Source organism: Muscardinus avellanarius (assembly GCF_963383645.1).
Source record: "Muscardinus avellanarius genome assembly, chromosome: 5".
Taxonomy (NCBI): domain Eukaryota; kingdom Metazoa; phylum Chordata; class Mammalia; order Rodentia; family Gliridae; genus Muscardinus; species Muscardinus avellanarius.
The window spans coordinates 70,687,413-70,693,011 of NC_137790.1; the positions used below are offsets into that span (position 1 = coordinate 70,687,413).

Consider the following 5,599-nt stretch of genomic DNA (forward strand, 5'->3'; position numbering starts at 1 on the left):
TTTACTGCCCAGCTAGGTAATGTATATTGATTATGTTCCCTTAATGTACAATTTTTTGCTTTCCTTGGAGTGGAAAATTGTCTCTGTTTTTGGTTGACTTTGTTTCTTTTTTTTTTTCTTTTTCTTTTTTTTCAGTACTAGGGATGGAACCCAGGGGCATTCTACCTCTGAGCTATGCCCCCATCCCTACTTTTTATTCTTTACTTTCCAACAGGACCTCACTAAGTAGCTGAGGCTGTCTGCAAACCACAGTCCTTCTGTCTCAGCCTCCCTAATGCTGGGATTACAAGTGTGTACCACCACGCCTGGTCTCTTTTGCTTCTTTCTTTCTTTCTTTCTTTCTTTCTTTCTTTCTTTCTTTCTTTCTTTCTTTCTTTCTTTCTTTCTTTCTTTCTTGTACTGGGTATTAAACCCAGGGGCAATCTACCTATGAGCCACACACCCAATCCTATTTTTATTTTTTTATTTTGAAACAGGGTTTCACTAAGTTGTGGAGGTCCTAAGTATGTTGCTAAGGCTTAGTTGCTGACGTTGGTCATGAACCTGCAATCCTGCTGTCTCAGCCTCCCAGGTACTGGGATTACAAGTGTGTGACACCATGCCCAGCTTGATTTTGTTTATTATATACCGATTACTAATGTTTTCTAAATGCTCCAGATATTGTTAAACCACCTCACAATACTATTTCAACATGGTAAAGTGCATCAGACAACCTCCCGGCTCCTTTTGAATTTTTAGTTTTGGAAAACCTCTCTTTTCTCATCTCCTGCCCCAATCTGAACCTTTTGGCCTATCAACCTCCATTGCTCTCCTGTCCTAGAGTTCATGCTTTCTAAATTCTCTATCTTCCTATTCCTCATTTACTCAGTTGCCTTTAGTGCCCCACATCTTCCAGAAGCATCCTAAGAAAGGGTATATAGAAGGTCTATTTTTGAGTCCTTGGATGCTTAAAACATCTTTAGTGTATTTTGATAATTGGTTGATACATTTACTATGTATAGAACTTAAGGCTAATTTTCCCCTTAGACTTTAGAAGGGACTTCTTCACTAGCTTTTGGTATTGGTATTAAAATGTCCAATGACTTCAAATCCTTTGTGATTTGTTTTCCTTCTTAGAATTTTATTTTATTTATTTATTTTTTTTTATTTAAACAATTTTTTATTGAACGTAAATAGTATACATTTACACTATATTTGATGCTCTCCCCCCCGCCCCCATTTTCCTTTCTCCCCTCCCACCAATGGCTGTCCAGGTTAACCATGACTTATTCATAATTTTACACATGTTCAGGTGTAGACCCTCGTTAATCAAGACCGACTATTTTACTACTATTGCTCTGTAGTATAGTTTGAAGTCTGGGATTGTAATGCCTCCTGCGTGTTTCTTGTTATTGAGAATTGCTTTGGCTATTCTAGGTCTTTTCTTTCTCCATATGAAGTTCATGATTGATTTTTCTAGGTCTCTGAAGAATGCCACTGGTATTTTAATGGGAATTGCATTGAACCTATAGATCAGTTTTGGCAGAATGGCCATTTTGATGATATTTATTCTGCCTATCCATGAGCACGGGAGATCTTTCCATCTTCCAAGGTCTTCTTCAATTTCTTTCTTTAATGTTTTATAGTTTTTGTTGTAGAGGTCTTTTACATCTTGGGTTAGGTTTATTCCTAGGTATTTTATTGGTTTTGAGGTTATAGTGAATAGAATTGCTGTTTTTATTTCTTTCATTGTGGATTCGTTGTTGGCATAAAGAAAAGCCACTGATTTCTTTAGGTTGATTTTGTAACCTGCGACTTTGCTGAATTTGTCAATCAAGTCCAGAAGTCTTTTGGTTGAGTTCTTTGGGTCTTCCAGATAAAGGATCATGTCATCTGCAAATAAGGATAATTTTAATTCCTCTCTTCCTATGTGAATTCCTTTGATTTCCTTCTCTTGTCTGATTGCTGCAGCAAGAGTCTCAAGGACTATATTGAAAAGGAGTGGTGATAGTGGGCATCCTTGTCTTGTTCCTGACTGTAGCGGAAATTCTTGCAGTTTTTCCCCATTCAATATAATGTTGGCTTTGGGTTTGCAGTATATTGCCTTGACAATGTTGAGGTACTTTCCTTCTATCCCAATTTTTTGCAGTGTTTTTTAACATAAATGGGTGTTGGATTTTGTCAAATGCTTTTTCAGCATCTATTGCTATGATGATGTGGTTTTTGTTCTTGGTTCTATTTATGTGGTGAATAACATGTATTGATTTGCGTATGTTGAACCAGCCTTGTTTTTCTGGGATGAAACCGACTTGGTCATGATGTATTATTCTCTTGATATAGTTTTGAATGCGTATAGCTAGTATTTTGTTTAGAATTTTTGCATCTGTGTTCATTAAGGATATTGGTCTCTAGTTTTCCTTTCTTGAGGTATCTTTATTTGGTTTGGGGATTAATGTGATACTGGCCTCATAGAAGGAATTTGGAAGAGTTACATCTCTTTCAATTTCCCGGAACATGTTATGCAGTATTGGTATTAATTGTTCACTGAAGGTTTTGTAGAATTCAGCTGGGAACCCATCTGGGCCTGGGCTTTTCTTTGGTTGAAGAATTTTTATTGCCATTTCTATTTCTTTGGTTGTTATTGGTTGGTTTAGGCTTGCTATGTCCTCTTGGTTGAGTGTAGGAAGGTTAACTGTGCTTAGAAATCTATCAATTTCTTCCAGATTTTCAAGTCTATTGGAGTATAAATTTTTAAAGTAGTTTCTGATAATATTTTGAATTTCTTCTCTATCTGTGGTGATATCTCCTTTTTCATTTCTAATTTTGATAATTTGAGTTGATTCTCTTTTTCTTTCCTTCTTAGAATTTTATATTATTGAGTCTGTGCCTGAGAGGTTGCTGCCTAGACCACCTGTGGTTCTGGGCAGATCTCACATTTTGGCTTTTGACTATCACATGATGAGTGCCACTCTTCCCTTGGATGTCATCGGAAGATGAGTTGAAGTTAATGGAGAACATGCAACAGCATGTTTTTCTGGCATCATCCCCCCTGTGGCAGACTCTGGTTAGGAGTAGAGTGGGACAGTCGAAGAGATGAAGGCATAATGGGAGCCATGAGAGGACTGTGTATTTAAATGCAGGCACCCAACAGGAGGATCCTTTGTTCGTCCCAACAAGGTAAAGTTTGAAGTGGTCTTTCTGACTGCAGTTAAGGACCATTATGTGTTAGAAGATAGATCAGAGGAGTATGGAAAGAAGCAAGTTATTAAATTTGGAAAGAAAGCCATGGGAATCTTTGGTTTTGACTCTGTAATAAAATAGCAGAATCAACTGAACAAGTTGCAAGAAATCTTTCTGAATGGCTGTGCAGTAAGTGGTGCTGGTGAAAAGGAAGAAATTGCCAAAACATGTCCTAATATTATAAGAGTAAATTTGTCAAAAAATCCTCTTGTCTTCCTGGGATGAAGTGACCTGTTTTGGCTGATCAGCTCCCACATCTGGAGGTTCTTAATCTCAGTAAGAATAAGCTAGAGTTCCCCTCTGGCTCACCACCTCCTACTGCAACATTTTCTACACTGAAGGTTTTAGTCCTTAATCAGAGAGGAGTAACAGGGGCTGAGATGCTGCGCTGTGCCCTGGGGTAGCCAGTCCTCAAGCAACTGTACCTGAATGCCAACAACCTCTTCATTTCAGAAAGACCTACTACTGTTCTACAGACGGTCAAGTTACTAACCTTTCCTCTCATCCATTAATTGATGAAAGCCAGCTGTTCCTGTTAGCATATCTGCCTAGATTAGAACAACTACTCCATTCTGATATTGGAATTTCTTCTATATATTTCCTGGATGCTGTAAATGGGTGCAAAACATCAGTGTTCCCAGCCTTGAAGTACCTTGTAATAAATGACAACCAGATATCACAGTGGTCCTTTATGAATAAACTAGATAAACTCAAGAGCCTGCATTTCTTGCCTAAGAAACCCCCTGACTAAAGGAAGCAAAGACCCGCAGACCACTTGGCAGCTCAAAATCGGTCAGCTGAAGACAGAACAAATCCAAGATTCTTCCAGAGGAAAAGTACCTAGCAGAGCTTATTGGGAGGGAGGGAAAAGGAGAAGTGGAGGGCACCAAGTACTGTGTGAATATATGCCACTGTCAACATGAGCCACATTTGAGTCCTCTCTACATTTTTGTCTTTCATACCTTTTATTTTAAATGATTACCATATTTTACCAAAAGTTCTCTCTTAGCTTGTAATTATTCTTCCCTTTCCATTTTTGCCTCATGAAGGCCATATCCTTTTTTTTTTTTAACTTAACAGATATTAAGTCATGAGTACTTTGTTCTTGGAAATTTTTCTCATCTCCCTGTATTTTTATTGGCCTTTTTTCTGTTTGCTCTGTTTTTTTTTTTTGTTTTTTATTTTTTTCCCTTTGTTTTCTTTTTTTTTTATTGGTGCATTATATTCATACAACTTATTAGGGTAAAAAACTTGTGTGTACAAACATGTACTCATCGCTGATTTAACCCCTACCCAAATACCACCCCATTCCCTCCCCGTCCCTCCCTTCCTTGCTTGGCTTAGTGATTGACTTCAATATGTTTAAGTACATTGTGTACTTTAGAGATTTTTGTCTTCCCCCTCCTTTCTCTTCCTTTAGGTTGTCTTGTTTGCTCCTCTTTTCTCCCTAACTCTCACATATTAGGGAAAGCATCTGAATTCTTATTTTTTATGACTGACTAATCTCACTTAGCATAATGTCCTCCAGTTCCATCCATTTCCCTGGAAATGACGTAATTGAGTTTTTTTTTGATGGCTGAGTAAAATTCCATTGTGTACATATCCCACAGTTTTGTAATCCATTCATCTGTTGATGGACATCTTGGCTGGTTCCATAGTTTGGCTATGGTGAATTGTGCAGCTATGAACATAGATACACATGCATTAGTTTGGTAGTTTGGTTTCCTATCTTTTGGGTAGATACCCAGAAGTGGTATTGCTGGATCAAATGGTAGGTGTGTTCCCATTCTTCTGAGGATTCTCCATACTGTTTTCCAAAGTGGTTGCACTAATTTGCAATCCCACCAACAGTGTCTTAGAGTTCCCACTTCTCCACATCCTCGCCAGCATCTGTTGTTGTTTGTGTTTTGAATGATTGCCATTCTAGTTGGAGTTAGGTGAAATCTCAGGGTAGTTTTGATTTGCATCTCTCTGATTGCCAGTGATGTTGAGCATTTTTCATGCATTTATTGGCCATTTGAATTTCTTCTTTTGTGAAGTGTCTATTTAGTTCATTTGCCCATTTTGTTATTGGATGCTTTGTTTTCTTAGTGTTGAGTTTCTTGAGTTCTCTGTATATTCTAGATATTAGTCCTCTATCAGAGGGGTAGGTGGCAAAAATCTTCTCCCATTCTGTTGGCTCTCGATTGAGGTTCTTTATAGTTTCCTTTGCTGAACAGAAGCTCTTCAGTTTCATGCAATCTCATGTATTGATTCTCCTTTTAATTTGTTGTGCCTTTGGGGTCTTATTGAGGAAATGTTTGTCTGTGCCTATGTGTTGTAATGTTGGACCTATGCCCTCTTCAAGGAGCTTCAAAGTCTCTGGTTTAATTTCCAAGTC

General features: G+C 37.9%; 1 pseudogene across 1 annotated transcript; it reads left to right on the top strand.

The window, feature by feature from the left end:
- The first annotated feature begins 2,937 nt into the window (after positions 1 to 2,937).
- Positions 2,938 to 4,197, top strand: LOC308263515 (tubulin-specific chaperone E-like; annotated as a pseudogene). The gene has a single exon. The product of its transcript is annotated as a tubulin-specific chaperone E-like (transcript).
- The last annotated feature ends 1,402 nt before the right edge of the window (positions 4,198 to 5,599 follow it).